This window comes from Dicentrarchus labrax, unplaced genomic scaffold (genome assembly GCF_905237075.1).
Source record: "Dicentrarchus labrax unplaced genomic scaffold, dlabrax2021, whole genome shotgun sequence".
Lineage (NCBI taxonomy): Eukaryota > Metazoa > Chordata > Actinopteri > Moronidae > Dicentrarchus > Dicentrarchus labrax.
Window position 1 is genome coordinate 18,985,418 of NW_026136720.1, and position 14,151 is coordinate 18,999,568.

Sequence of the window (14,151 nt, forward strand, 5' to 3'; positions counted from 1 at the left end):
CAGTAATGGGCTACGGTCAAAACAATCTGTCTGGACAACAGCTGGTTTCCCAATTAAAGAGAGACTCAGACTGCTTTCCACATCTAGATAATATAATGCCAACTGCCACATTTGCTTACAACATGGCTGTCCCTGGACTGAACCGAGCTGTAATAAAACAGACTGTGAAGAAACAAACATTTGATGAAGTAATGTATGGTTATGAAATGGCACCCATCCTTAGAACTACAGTTTAAGGGAAGACTGACTGCTCCTCCGTCCAGCTTAACTTGCCTGTTTTTGAAACTGTAGCCGTTTTTGTTGAAATGAAATGAAATGAACAAGAATGTAAATGTGATTGTCAGTTTGTGAAACACTTTTGTGTTTTATTCTCTGGTAAAAGTATGAATGCACATTAATTGTGTATTACATTTAATACAATTTAGCCAAAATGTGGCTTTTAATAGAATAAGTTTGAGGTATTTGGGGAACTAGATGTTTGACAAGGGTTGATATGATGACCCAGAGCCGGTCCTGACTCCCTTCCAAAATTCTGCTAATAGGCCCCTCTACGTAACCCATGTGCCATGTAATGATAAACCTGAATGAGAACGGGCTGTGAAGTGTGTAGAATAAACTATGATGGCCATGAGACATAAAAAAAACAACAAAAAGCCAGTGTTTGGTTTGTCCGTTCTGGGCTACTGTAGAAACACAGTGGTTGAACACGGGGGACTCCATAGAAGGCAACACGCAGCATCTGTAGATAAAAACGGCTCATTCTAAGGTAACGAAAACACGATTCCTATATTCATGTGATTATAAACTAATAAAAACATACCTAGGAATATTATATTCCATTTCTGACAATATATTCTAATAAATGTTACACACTGGACCTTTAAGATATGTTATTATTAACATTAACAAAAATAAGAAATTGTAATATAAAATGTAGAAAATAATAAAATATAATCTCTGCTGCCTAGTAATTACTGCAGTCCTCACAATATTTTACAATTAGCTTTGGTTATATAATGTAAACATAAGCCTATAGATTATTGCTGCAGCTTTAAGTATCAATATAGCCCAGATTTCCTTCCATTCATTTTCAAATATAAAATACTTATACCATGGCGTGGTTGTATACTTGATGGTTATTGGTTCTGTAGCAGTGCATCCATAAATCAGCTATTTCAATCCAATATTAAATCAATAGTCAATGTCAATCCATTGCTTTCCATCTTGCTTTACTGAGCTGCAACTAAACCCTGGCTGAGAGACTACATAATCATTGCCTTATTTTATGACGTGGGCCTATGAGGATTGTCTGGACCGGTCTACACCATTGCCTGTAAACGCACGTTAATGCGCACTAAGGTTATTTCCTTCCGAGCTGCAGGGTATAAACACTGTGGCCTGTTGGCGTTCATCAAACCTGATACATGGTTGTATTTCACTCTCACTTCTGTCACGCCCAAAGTCACAGAACAGCCCTGGAGGACACAGACAGACCAAGAGAAGCACTGGCACTGGCAGCGGTTAGTAATACAGGCAGGGTAGAGAGAGAGAACCTGGGCAGAACTCTAGTTTACCTGACTGCTGTTCCCTCAATTCACTCTCATGATGGTTTCATGCTTTTTGTGACCACATACTTCCGCTTCTCATGGAAGTTGTAAACAGTGACACCTGAATGACCCTATGACGCACACTGTCACTGGCACACATACACACCGACTCAGCTGCCAGGACAGCGAGTTTACTATAATAAACAACTGAATTAATAACCACTATGTTTATTATGATGTTTCATACAGAGATACTGCATATCTCTCTCTCTGTCTATAGGGTGCCCTCTGCTGGCCGTGGGGCCCTATGCCACCCCAAAGGCCGATTATTGGCTCGGACAGCCCTGTGATGACCCACTGAAATACAGTAAGTGGGTCAATATTGAGGGGTAACAGCAGCCAGAGCTCTGCTGCCATCTGCTGCTCAGAGACTGCACATGGCGTTGACTGTGTAGGTTACTTCACCTGCACAGTCTTGATCCAGTTTTTAAGCAAACCAACTACAGCTTTAGATTTTCATTCAAGAAACAGGCTAATGACACTGTAAACTTTGGACAATTTAGTTAAATACCTACAACAGAGTAGATGTTTGATCAGTTAATTAATGCTGTATTTTTTCCCATATCAAGTGAATTGTATTTATACAGACCAAAATCACAAATTTGGCTTGACAACACCTTCGATCTGTAAATTTGATTTTTTGAATGGTTGAATAGCTTTGTTGCTATCCCTCTTCCAGGATGATGGGCAGACCTAAAATCAATGTAATATAGGTGGAACTGCAGTGACTAGTTGATTAATCAATTTGCTGGTCAACAGAAAATTAATTTGCAACTATTTTGATTGTATATAAATTGTTTAAATGGACACATTTTTAAACAGAAATGCCAAAAATTGGTCCTAGTTTCTAAAATGAAAGAATTTGCTTGTTTTCCTGGTCTTAAATTATTGCAGTAATTGTAAAAGTATTGTATTGAACGCACAGGACATTTGATGACATCACTTTGGTTTTTATGTTAACTGTCATGGGCATATTTCACTGTTCTTGGTTGTTTCATGGAACAAATGATTAATTGAGAAAATAAGATTAACAAATTATAAAAAATAGAAGTTTTCAGCCCTAAGAGTAGGCAAAAATAACAATAATAAGATTACAATGTGGTGAAAGAGAATGACAATACTAGTTAAGTAAAGTGCAAACATACTGTCTATGGAGAAAATCAAATGAGCTTCCACTAGGTGGCGCTTGTGCCACATCTATAACTGAGTGAGGCCCTGGTAACTGCTTTTCTTAATATTGGTGATTAATTATATTAAAATTGTTTGTTTCTATGTGCAGAAAATCTAAATATGAAGATAGACAAAGCGTATTGGCCCAAGAAACAAATAATTTCATTTCCTTGCCCTACATTTTAGACTGAATATTACATTTCATAGTCACCATGGCACAGATAATGTGGCTGAATCTATTTAGGTACTAGAGTTAGCTTTTCTTCACTTCAGCAAATGGACTCTGCTCAGTGGTTTATATGAGGGGGCTGCCCACACAGAGCCCTCAACCCTATCCACTTACATTCAATCAATAACACTTTTCCATTAATACAGCTATGACATCATATGAAGGCTTAGAAAAGCAGCGCTGTGAGTGTTATTCTTGTCAAATTCCTGGCAACTTTGTATAAAACAACAGTATATTATTGAATTCTGACTGATATGTTTCAGACTGACTCTCAAAAGCTTTTCATTAGTTCCTTATTGCATGGGAAAAGAAAATCCGAGGCTGGATGTCAAAGCTTTTTGCAGTATTTTTGGTGAAGCAGGAGGAGATGAAGGATGGAGGATGGCCTTTAGAGATGCAACCCCAGAGACATGATGCACACAGAGCCATTGTCTCATCAGGCTTAGTATTCAGCTCATCACCAGGGCCAAGGCTCAAATCAATTCAATATGGTGGCTGGAGGGGGACAGCTACGCAGTGGGTGCAGCCCACATACAAATACATTCAACACTGGTCTAGACACATGGGATACATCACAGTGGTAGATTTCTTCCCACGCTGCAATGTTTCTGCTTTGTTATGTGCTACTCCAGTGATGTACTGTCAAATAATCCTTCTTATTGTCTCTGAGACATTTGGTGAAGGTGTAACTAGCTCAGCACATTTTGTGTGAAACCATGACATGCGAAGTTAAGTACAATATATGTGCAAACCGAGGTGGTGCAAGTATGTACAGTAGAATTATAAAAAAAATACATACTAACAGTAAAATGCGTATTTATAAGAAGTTACTAACACAAAGTTTATCATTGGCTATGTGAGGGCTGTTAATGAAAACCCCAAGTCTGACCTTGTTATGAGATACAGGGTGGCCGTCTCAGACAGTGACGGATGTCTGATGCCCCAAGTTGGCCTGATACCTCCTGGCACTCACCTCGTCATCTATCTGTGTGTGTGTGTGTGTGTGTGTGTGTGTGTGTGTCTGTGTGTCCATGTGTGCTGTTGGCCGAAGAAACACAGAGTACTGTAACCATCATCTGCTGCCATATGAATCATACTGTAGCCCAGGAGGTGAGCTTGTGCCATGGTTCTTCTTTCCATCTGCTCTGCTCTGGGGTTTTAGGACATGTCTGGGCTGCTGGCTAATCACAGGAAAGGATGAAGGTAGCCATGTCAGGGTTTTTCTGAGATATTTCTTCAGCAGACAGTGATGAAGATGTTTGGTTATGTTCGATGCAGAGTAGTGGTCTGGATAAACTGCTGTTTTTGTAGCTGATGTTACGTTCTATATAAATAGAGCAAGCATTACTGCAGTATACTGTATGTAAACCATTTGGCACCAACGCAGCTGTTCAACTGCAAATAGCCTCAAAGTGTGAAACATTTAAATTGACACTTAGTGAGTATAAATCAAAGAAAATGAACAAATTCCAAAGACAAACTGATTCATCATCTTATTTTTTTATTAATGTTTGAAGCAGAAAAAAACCAAATCCAAGACAAATCCCATACTGAACAGACTTTACCTGCTGGTCCTCTCTGCTGCCACGATTAACTGTGGACGCCCACGTTCCAGGTAAGAAGCGGACGGGTGGCTCAGGGCCAGATAGTTGACCTGGTTTGGTTTGTTGATACTGGAAGTTTTTCTGTGAGCAGGATGGTCCCTGTTGTTTCTATGGTGATGTATTGCTGCCCTCCAGGGAAGGCAGTAGGTTGTATAGTTATCTCCTGATTGGGCAAAATCACTACCCTGAAACCACACAACCTACTACCTCACCCCGTTCGAACATCAGAAAGGTCCTACATGTTGGCAAGCTTTGGTGTAACATGTACTGGAGATCAATTTATATATATATATATATATATATATATATATATATATCAATAGTGATGTATAAACACTGTCCATTTTCTTATAGTAAATAAATGCATCCTCAAACATTTTCAGATTTTGAAGAAGAACACACTTCATATCATATAAGTCGATTTAATTTCAAAAACACTAACATTACAAGCAGTCAGAAGTAATCGGTTTGAGGAGAAGAGCCATGGAACCCCTAAACTATTGTTATGATCATATACAAAAAAAAAAAAAAACAGAAATAAGAGCTAAGGAAAGACAATTAGATGAGAGCAGGTTTGTGTAAAAGGTTACACAATATACAGTGTCTGATGAGATATGAAGACAATATATTGTATAATATTTAAGAATAAGTTTTATTGACCACAAAGTCTTAATGCAATCATGAAAATCATGAGATGGAAAACTACCCAAAGCAACTACAAAGACCTACCTCGATCAAATGCTGCAAATGAGTTATGTTATCTTAGCGGGTAAACATGCACATTCCAATGTTGATCCAGATCCAAAAGCTTCAACAATGACATCTGATGACATTACAGCCACTTCAGGAAAGACAGTAAGTTGTATAGTTATCTGACAGGAAGGGTATGACCCTAAAACTATACAACCTACTACCTCACCCCAAAGGACAGTCTTTGAAAACAAAGTCGTTTCAGGTCCCCATTCATGCAGGTAATCCGCTTTGACACACCTCAATGAATACAAAACAGCGTTTATGATTCACAGAAACACAAATACACATGCCACTCTCCTCTGGGACACCTCACCAGTGTGACTGGACTGTGTGTTCAGAACACAATGTGACGACTGGGTCATTGGTTAACGGCTCGAAATTCAAATGATCCCAGAAGGTGCATTACCCACTAGCAAATTGTATAGACAAGATATTTCCATATTCAAATGTGACCTGTAAATAACTTGAAGGGTACTGTGACATTAAAGGATAAGCTATTAAAATGCAACATTCTGTTCATTAAAGGTGGAGTGTGCGATTCTAGGTAATGTGATTCTAATCCGATACACTTATTTTTCAAATTCAGAAAATAAGTCCTCATGGTTTGCTAGCTTTTCACTGTGTGTGTGTGTGCTAAAAGTAAAAGCTGGTGACAGCCCTGGCTTTGTAAATGGGAAACAAACAACACAAACAGAGTGGACCGAGCCACACAACATTAACTTGTTATTCAAGCTATTCTGGGATTTTTGTGTCACGTAATGTTACATTACTTGCTCATGGACATTCGGCTTACGTTCTAGTTTTCCAAAACATGCTGTTATTGTGATGCTAGCTGTAGTAGCAGGAGACTTGTCTTTAAATAACCGTGTGGAGCTGGTGTGCCGGCTCTGGGAAACCGTTCTGTCCACATCTGCACAGCAGCAACTTGCAACAGCTTGCTAATGTTAGTTACATTACTTGCTGTGTCATTGTTCACACTATATATCATGGTATTGGATTTCTCCAGAATCGCATACCCCAGCTTTAAATATTGTTTCAATAAACCCAAAACATATATCAGTCTGGGTACAATCAGTGCTGAAAGATGGTTGGCAAATGAGGCTGTTGTCATGCTACAGCATTGGTTATCAAAAGACATGAAGCAATGATTAGAAATCAGATCTTTACTTTTGTATTGTGAACAATATGTGAAAAACCCTCTTTGGTAGAACTGCTTGCAATTCACACAAAATGTACAAGTTATTTGCAACCTGTGACATGGGATTGTGTGTAGAAATGGCTTTGTTTTAAAGAGCCACAAGCCAAGAAGACTGGGAACCACTGCCACTACCACATAGCATTTCTGTTCACATACAATAAATTGGAAAACATAAACATTACAAAAGAATCTTTACTAGTGCTGCAAAATTACGATATTGTGTTTTTTCTGCAGTAAATATTACAATATGAAAAAATACAGGAGATTTCATCGGATGCATTGCAGTGTGTTATTCATGTACAGAATGATAATCATAATTTTCATAATTGGAGCACTTTAAAAGTCTATACTCCTCAAACAAAACAAAAGCACCCTCTTACTTATACCACACTTGGTTCAGCCCTCTGCCACCCCTCCAGAAATCAGCTTCACTTTCGGTGAATGGTAGGTGACTCTGACACTGGTCTGGCATGGACAAGTGGAGAGAGAACAGGTAGGGTTAGGGTACGGACCGGCTCCTTGGCAGTAACTTTTTAACTTTTACCCCGCACTGGGACACTGTGCCGCTGATAATGGAAATACACGCTCTCAAAAGCCGCCTTGCATAACTACACCATGCCTCTAGCATCCAGGTGACATTATCTGTGACATCAATCTCCCTGTATCCAACAACCATTAAATTGGACTAAATGATGTAATATCAGATGGGCTTTTCTTGTAGATTAGTCATGGAAAATGAGACCTAGTGAGTTTTCCTTTTGTATCAAGCAGCACAAAAGTTGTAACATAAAGTGTTTGAGTTAATTTACCGAACTCGACATCGCCAGTCCTGCAGTGTGACTAGTGCACATGCGCACATCGCAATATCGATGCTGAAACAATATATCGTACAGCCCTAATCTGTACTGATTCCATTTTTTCCTTTTTTCTCACTACTGTTTGCGTGCTTAAGAGAGGAGAGTGTTAACATTAGTGACCAGTGTTGACAGTGGGCGAGCTCAAGCTAGCTCATATCCTGGCCCACATGTGCGAAGCAGAGGGCTGCAGCTGCTGCCGCTGTTAATGTTTCTCACCTGCTCTGTAACACGCAGTGAAGTGGGGGAAACACTGGCATATCGCCTCCTCCTTCCATTGTGGTTTCAGCAGCATGTCAGGTAGCCTTCTGCAACAAAGGAAACAGAGAACATCAATCGCAAACACCACAGTGGCTGACAGTCTTTACAAGAGGGTTTTTGATTCTCGGACGAAAACATGGATTCTGGGTTTGCTTGCAATTTGCGTATGTACGTATTTACAGTATGCTTGTAAGAAATTCCGTATAACTCATACTTGTGTGTTCTGAAAGAAAAGCACACCATCCTCATGTTTAACTGTCACACAATCTGCTGAAACAAAGTCATATCAGCGTAATCTTTGTCAGCACGTACCTCTACAGTAATATTGTTCTGTCTGTGAAGGCACAAATGTACAGCACAGCACAATACAGAATGGTGTTCTTGAGCTGCGAGGCCCCATTGTGTCTGCTCAGTGGTTAAGTCTGAGGCTCTTTGCATTATTCAACACTGCCGTACTTACAGTACACCATAGCAGTGGATGAGTGGATTGGAAGTATGCAAGCACACACCCCTGCAGGGTAACAAACACACACGAGGAGCACACACACAGAGATAAGCAGACAGAAGGAAAAATGCAGTATAGAACACACATACATGTACATAAATACTGCAATTACAAAGAAATGGACAAACAGCGCCACAAAGAAAGGATACCTACAGAGACTTAACTTACTCTTAAATAAAAAGTTCTTATGAATATATACAAACTAAGCAATGTTTAAGCTTTAGTATTCATTTAATTTAATTTAGCATTTAGTCTTGATTTTAAGGGGCCTAAACAGTAATGACATATAAACTGTCTGCATTAGAGCATTTCACCATTCATATCACAGTCTATTCTCATTGTGCAGCCCTGCAAAATGCTGAGCAGTGTGGGGTCCAGACTTCATAAGGTAAGGTCAAGGCACACTGTCCTCTCAGTCTGCTGACTGGACATACTTCAATCTAATATAGTAGATGGCTCTGGGGTCCTGACCAACAGAGTGCATGTCCAGGAAAGCTATTGCTTTCAAGTGAAGCCAGGTGCTATCATCCAGTGACAGGGAAATATTCACACTAACACCCACACACATATACTGCAGAGGAACGATATGCAATGCAAGGACGCACGCGTACGTGCACGCACATACACACGCACGCACGCACGCACACACACACACACGCACACACACACTTGTTTATGACTCTTCACACAGTTATACAATACAATCTAAAAACACCTCATTTACTAACAGCTTGCCCACCTGAAAATCTAGCCTTCTTAAAATTGTGCAAGCTCAGCAAGCGCTCCTTCACTTGAAAGCACAGCGTCTATAACTGATACACTGCTTCAGCTTTCAGCACCTCCATTAGCTAGTGGAGTGCAAAGTCCTACTTTCTACACCTCATCGTCTCATATTGTCACACAAACATATACCCTTTGGGACAACGCATAACCAGATACACAGACGCGTACAAGGACACAGTTTGGAATACATGCACATGTGCACATTCACATACAAACATGAAAAAAAATACTAGAGGGAGAAATAATGGAGGGAAAAGGCAAAACACGATATTCATTTACCTCATCACATTTTCACACAGCGTTCACAGCAAAAGGCACACACTGCTTAAAAAGCCACTTTAATTCAATCACACTTCAGTCTAAGTGCTACAGTGCCTATCAATCAATACTGAAGCCAAGTTTCACTGCAGTGATAGTAAGATGGAGTGGAGTGCTGTGACCTTGTAACCAGATCTTTGGGGTTCTGGTGGTCTGTGGTCACTCAGTGTGGCAGGTAATTCAGGAAAAGAAGATGGACATTTACACAATATGCATCCCTAATCCATATAATTTTCTGTAAATGTATACTCACACTCCACGCTATAATTAAAAACATTACAATTACAGGTCTGATGTGTAACAGCTAAGATGATCTACTGTCAGAAATAGGACATAAAATGCATAACTATGTTTTCATTAGTGTATAATCACCTGAAAATAAGAAACGTTACGTTTTGTTGTAAACTGGGGACTTTGATGTTCCAAACTCATTTTATACTATGACAGTTTTGCTCAAATTAGACAAAAATGGCAATATATCATCTTGCTTACAGTATCACAATATAGTGAATCATAACCCCTGTGTGATATGTATCATATCGCCCAATTCTTGTCGAACACAGCCCTATTGTCAAGTCACTTGTACTTCGTGTTTAAGGGTTTTGTAGAAACATACCTTTATATTCCTGAAGGTACTGTAAGCAATCGGTACCAAGGTTTGATATTGGCACCAATATGGAACAATTCAAATGTAGGATTCACTGTAGAAAAGTCTGCTACACTGTGGCTCACTGGTCATCTTTAGTTAGGCAACTTGGTGAGTTTCAGCACTTCAGACTCTCAGATTTACCCTTCTCTTCAGCCTAACCTTTGTTGATCCCTTGTGGCATCAAGATTATATTTAGTACTTATGGTTAGGTTGCAAGTATGTTTATGCACACTATATGTACTCATTAGTCCTTGTGTTTATGCTTGTGTGTATGTATTTTCCTCCTGTCTGTATACATCTACATGTGTGCCCTGCTACAAGTGAAGTGGTGTCTGGGCACAGACAGAAGGAATCTAGATAGACACGGTGGAGCATTTATAAAGGGAAGCATGGCTTCAGTGCCCCCCCGCAGCCCCTTTGGGTAGCACAGCAGGCATGACCCATCTATTTATACCAGGGCCAGGGGGGGGGAGGACAGGAGCAGGGGAACAGGAGAGGCTGCATGGGCAGGTCTTGTTACACATGCCAGGGGGGATGGCTGGGGCAAGCCACAGGGGGATTCTGCTCAAAGTCAGACAGGCTGACCTCCTCGTCACCTCTGCATGAGGCAGATATTGAGCTTGCAAACCTTGTGTGAGTGTGTGTGAGGAGAGTGAAAGAAGAGGGAGTTTATGGGTGTATATACGGTATAAGCCTATCGGTATGCATTAATGCATGTGTACTGTATGCACTTGTGTATGTGTGTGTGGATCAATGTATGCATACATGTGTGTGGGGTCTGTATGTACTCGCTGTGTAGGGTCCTGTCAGACTGTGAGATGAACGGCCCCCCCCCACCCCTCCCTCCTCCCCGCGAGCCTAAACATGCCTATGTGCATAATATGTGTGTCTGCCTGTCAGACTGTGAGATGAACCGGCCCCACATTTATAATCTGTTAATCCACATGAATCATAGGAAGTTTAAAAATGGCCAACATGACTTATGACTTTAGGGTTACATGGTTAATAGCATTGTATAAGGTTATGATAAACTGGATATGGCGAATTAGAAGTCACATTCAACAAGTCCATTAGAAGATGTTGTTTTCATGTTCTAATTTCAGCTTTTCTGTCTCAGTGTACTGTGATATTTTCACACAATATACTGTGCATGTCATAGAAATACATCAAATATTGTGTATTTTTTACTCATGTAAAGATTCACAGGCTCAGTCCTTGTGCCACCATGCTAATGGAAGCTGGTGAAACGTGCATTGCCATGTGGCTGCTGATGACCTGTAGGGCCCCTGTCTATTAGGAGAAGTCTATAGTCCTGACACGTCTGCATGCCCAGCTCTGCTCTGGCCTGTCTGCAGGGCCCCTTTCAGCTTGGGCAGTGCCCCATCGAGCTGCATCTGTCGCCAGCTATATTTAGAGGGTGGGACAAATACCTTTCTCCCTGGATATGAACTTCAGCTGACAGACAGAAGGCCAGAGTAGGCAGACAGGAATCTGCACAGTTTGTAACCTTGAAGAGCTTGTTAGCCCCAGGCTACAGCTGACTGTAGTCACACTCACTACAGTGGTTAGCAGTTACAGCAGAACGCTAAGGCTGTAAATACAGCACAGTTGACCACAGTTAGCATTGAAAAGCTGGATTTGGCAGCAGTTATTAGAGCCAGTGCCTATAGTTCCAGGACTGCTGCCAACATGAGGGAGAATATACGGTAATGTATTTCGATATAGAGATTTAGTACTTTTCCCTCTGTGAGTTATAATAATGAATGAATTTCTGTGGATTTGAATCCCCTTCAAATAGTCCTACATTTCTGCCTATAAGCATTTGTGTGTGTGGCAGTGCCAGCGAGGCAGTCAGTGTGTGATATGTGACCATGTTGCATGGCCATCTGCTATATATAACCGTAAACAAACGCAGGCAGGCCAGCTTCACAGTATCATTTCCAAGAGGTCTAGGCCGGGTAAATGTATTCATGCTTTGGTCTCTGGGTAGATGCTGTAGAGATATGCCCTAGAAACAGGCCATGGTTATGCAATAGCATTCATAATTCATTCCACAAACACAATATGGAGGCCACTCTGTCCCATATGCAAACACATGGCCAGATTAAGGAGTGGGGAGCCAAAGGGGACAGAGTGCATTCTTAACTGTTAGCAAAACCATTGACTGTCCATCTGTCTCAATGACAGCTTGTCTGTGACAGGCCTAAATAGGCCAGGTCTTACTGCTGGAGGGACCTCTGCTATATTTTGCACCTAGAGTCTAAATCAGTTACATGCCAGCAATGATACACACTGACAGTACATTTTTACAGCATCACCCTCAAGCAGATACAGATAAAGTACCCATATATACACTCATTATCATAGTTTATAGTGAGTAAATTATTTCATTCTCATGAAACACAAATGACAAATAAAGTTCCTGAGATGTCAGTTTTCACTCTTTACGTCACTCTTTTCACTATCACTCATCATAGTGTATGCTAAAATACTGGAGGATTTTGTGTGACTTTGTGTGAAGTTTAGCAATGGGATGATTCTTTTCAAAAGAAAAGCAGCAGCAGACACCTACTGGAAGCTCGATGTATTATTTGTGGTCTTGGGGTCAGATGGAGAGGAGGATTTTAATAACATCTGCACATGTAATCAAATGCCTGGCACATGCAGAATTTCAGAGCTGCACGCAGCAAGCTACTGTAGCTAGAGGTGGTAGGGGAGGGTTACTAAGTGCATATGATACAGGCACAGTGGGGTTTGAAGCTACAGCTAACAGTGCACTGTGGTGAGGGTGGAGACAGGTACATGAGCAGAGGTTAAAGCTTTACCCATGCACTCTGGCTCTAGAGCAGTTGCTATGGGTGGGGTGGAGGAGAGAGGGAGGACTGATGGAGGGTGGAAGGGAGTCATGAAGCTGTGGGCCCTGCCAGCACATTTGCCCCAAAGGAAAAGAACCGTTTATGGCGTCCACCCAAGGTCAGCCCTTTGAGAAGAAGAGCTGGGAAGGGTCCAGAGGGGAGGCTGCTTGTTTGTATGCACTCGGCAACAAATAAAAATCACATATCAAAAAAAGACATATTAAGTATTCTATCATTGTACAATGGAGCACCTCTTTTCTCCAGTTCCTCTCTGTTTATTTTAATTTGCTTCTTAACCCAGCATCCAGTTGCACCCACTTTTTCTCCCCCACTTTCCTCTGTCCCTCTTATCCTGCTACCTGACTACTTTGGCAGCGATACACAAAATGGCGGCGGAGAGCTGAGAGCTGGAAGGCAGAAAGTGGAAGCCATTTTCTAACAGACCCAGGCCCCGACACAGAGAGAGTCAAGACTTTCTATGCCTAGTGGACAATTAAGGGTACACCCCGAGTGTGCACTAAAGATTATGTTTGTTTTTGTTTTTTTAATCTACTGCACTAACAAGCCATTGGGACCACTTGGCCTTTTAAATGGGATAAAGGCACACTATACAGCCATTATGATTTAATCTAATGCAGGCTCACATTATAAGTCTCACAAAGAGAAAAAAAAAAATAGATGTAGCCAGAGCAAGTTACATGCCATGCATATAACAAATGAAACTTATGCAGCATCTTATTACAGACTTTATCTCATTAAATGAAATGCAAGACAATACAACCGCATTACAATACATCATTAAATAACAACATATTACATTTACAATGCATTATGGTACTTACAATGCTGCCGAGATCGCCAGTCTGTCTGTCCGTGATTTCACTTGTTGACCAAATTGTTTGTGCCTGTGGCTGAATTCAAAACCAGTCTTACTGCCTACAAGAGGTAGAGAGGGATAGAGAGAGGAAGAAAAAAACAATAGAGAGAAGCAGAAACAGAGAGAGTGATCAGTTGGAGAGCCAACAGCAGCAGCAGTAACAGAGGGCTGTAGGGGCTCCTCTCTGTAGCCTGTTTACTAATAAGCTCGCCCCACGGTCTTGCCTGGCCAAGGAAACTCATTAGTGGAACATGTAACACACCGCACCCTCTCTGCTGGCCTGTACAGCGGCCAACTCTCACTGCCGCATGCTCACCCAACACCAACACACAAGCTCCGCCGTGGCCTTGGCCTTGCCCAGTAGCACCCACTCGCTGCATACATGCTCACACTTTGGCATGCTGTATTACTGAAAGCCTACAGTGTCATGTGTGTGGGTGAAGTGGTGCATATGCAAGCATAACAAGTGATTTTCTAAAGATGCGGCA

The 14,151-nt window shown here is 41.1% G+C and overlaps 1 long non-coding RNA gene across 4 annotated transcripts in view; it reads right to left on the reverse strand.

Moving 5' to 3' along the window:
• Positions 1–4,490: 4,490 nt before the first annotated feature.
• The window catches only part of LOC127353216 (uncharacterized), a 42,953-nt gene continuing 33,292 nt past the window's right edge, over positions 4,491–14,151 (reverse strand). For all 4 annotated transcript variants that reach the window (XR_007881252.1, XR_007881250.1, XR_007881253.1 and 1 more), the window contains 3 exons: positions 13,629–13,722; positions 7,635–7,723; positions 4,491–7,026 (listed from right to left, as the gene is read on the reverse strand). This is a non-coding gene — a long non-coding RNA (uncharacterized LOC127353216). The remainder of the gene's footprint in view (positions 7,027–7,634; positions 7,724–13,628; positions 13,723–14,151) is intronic.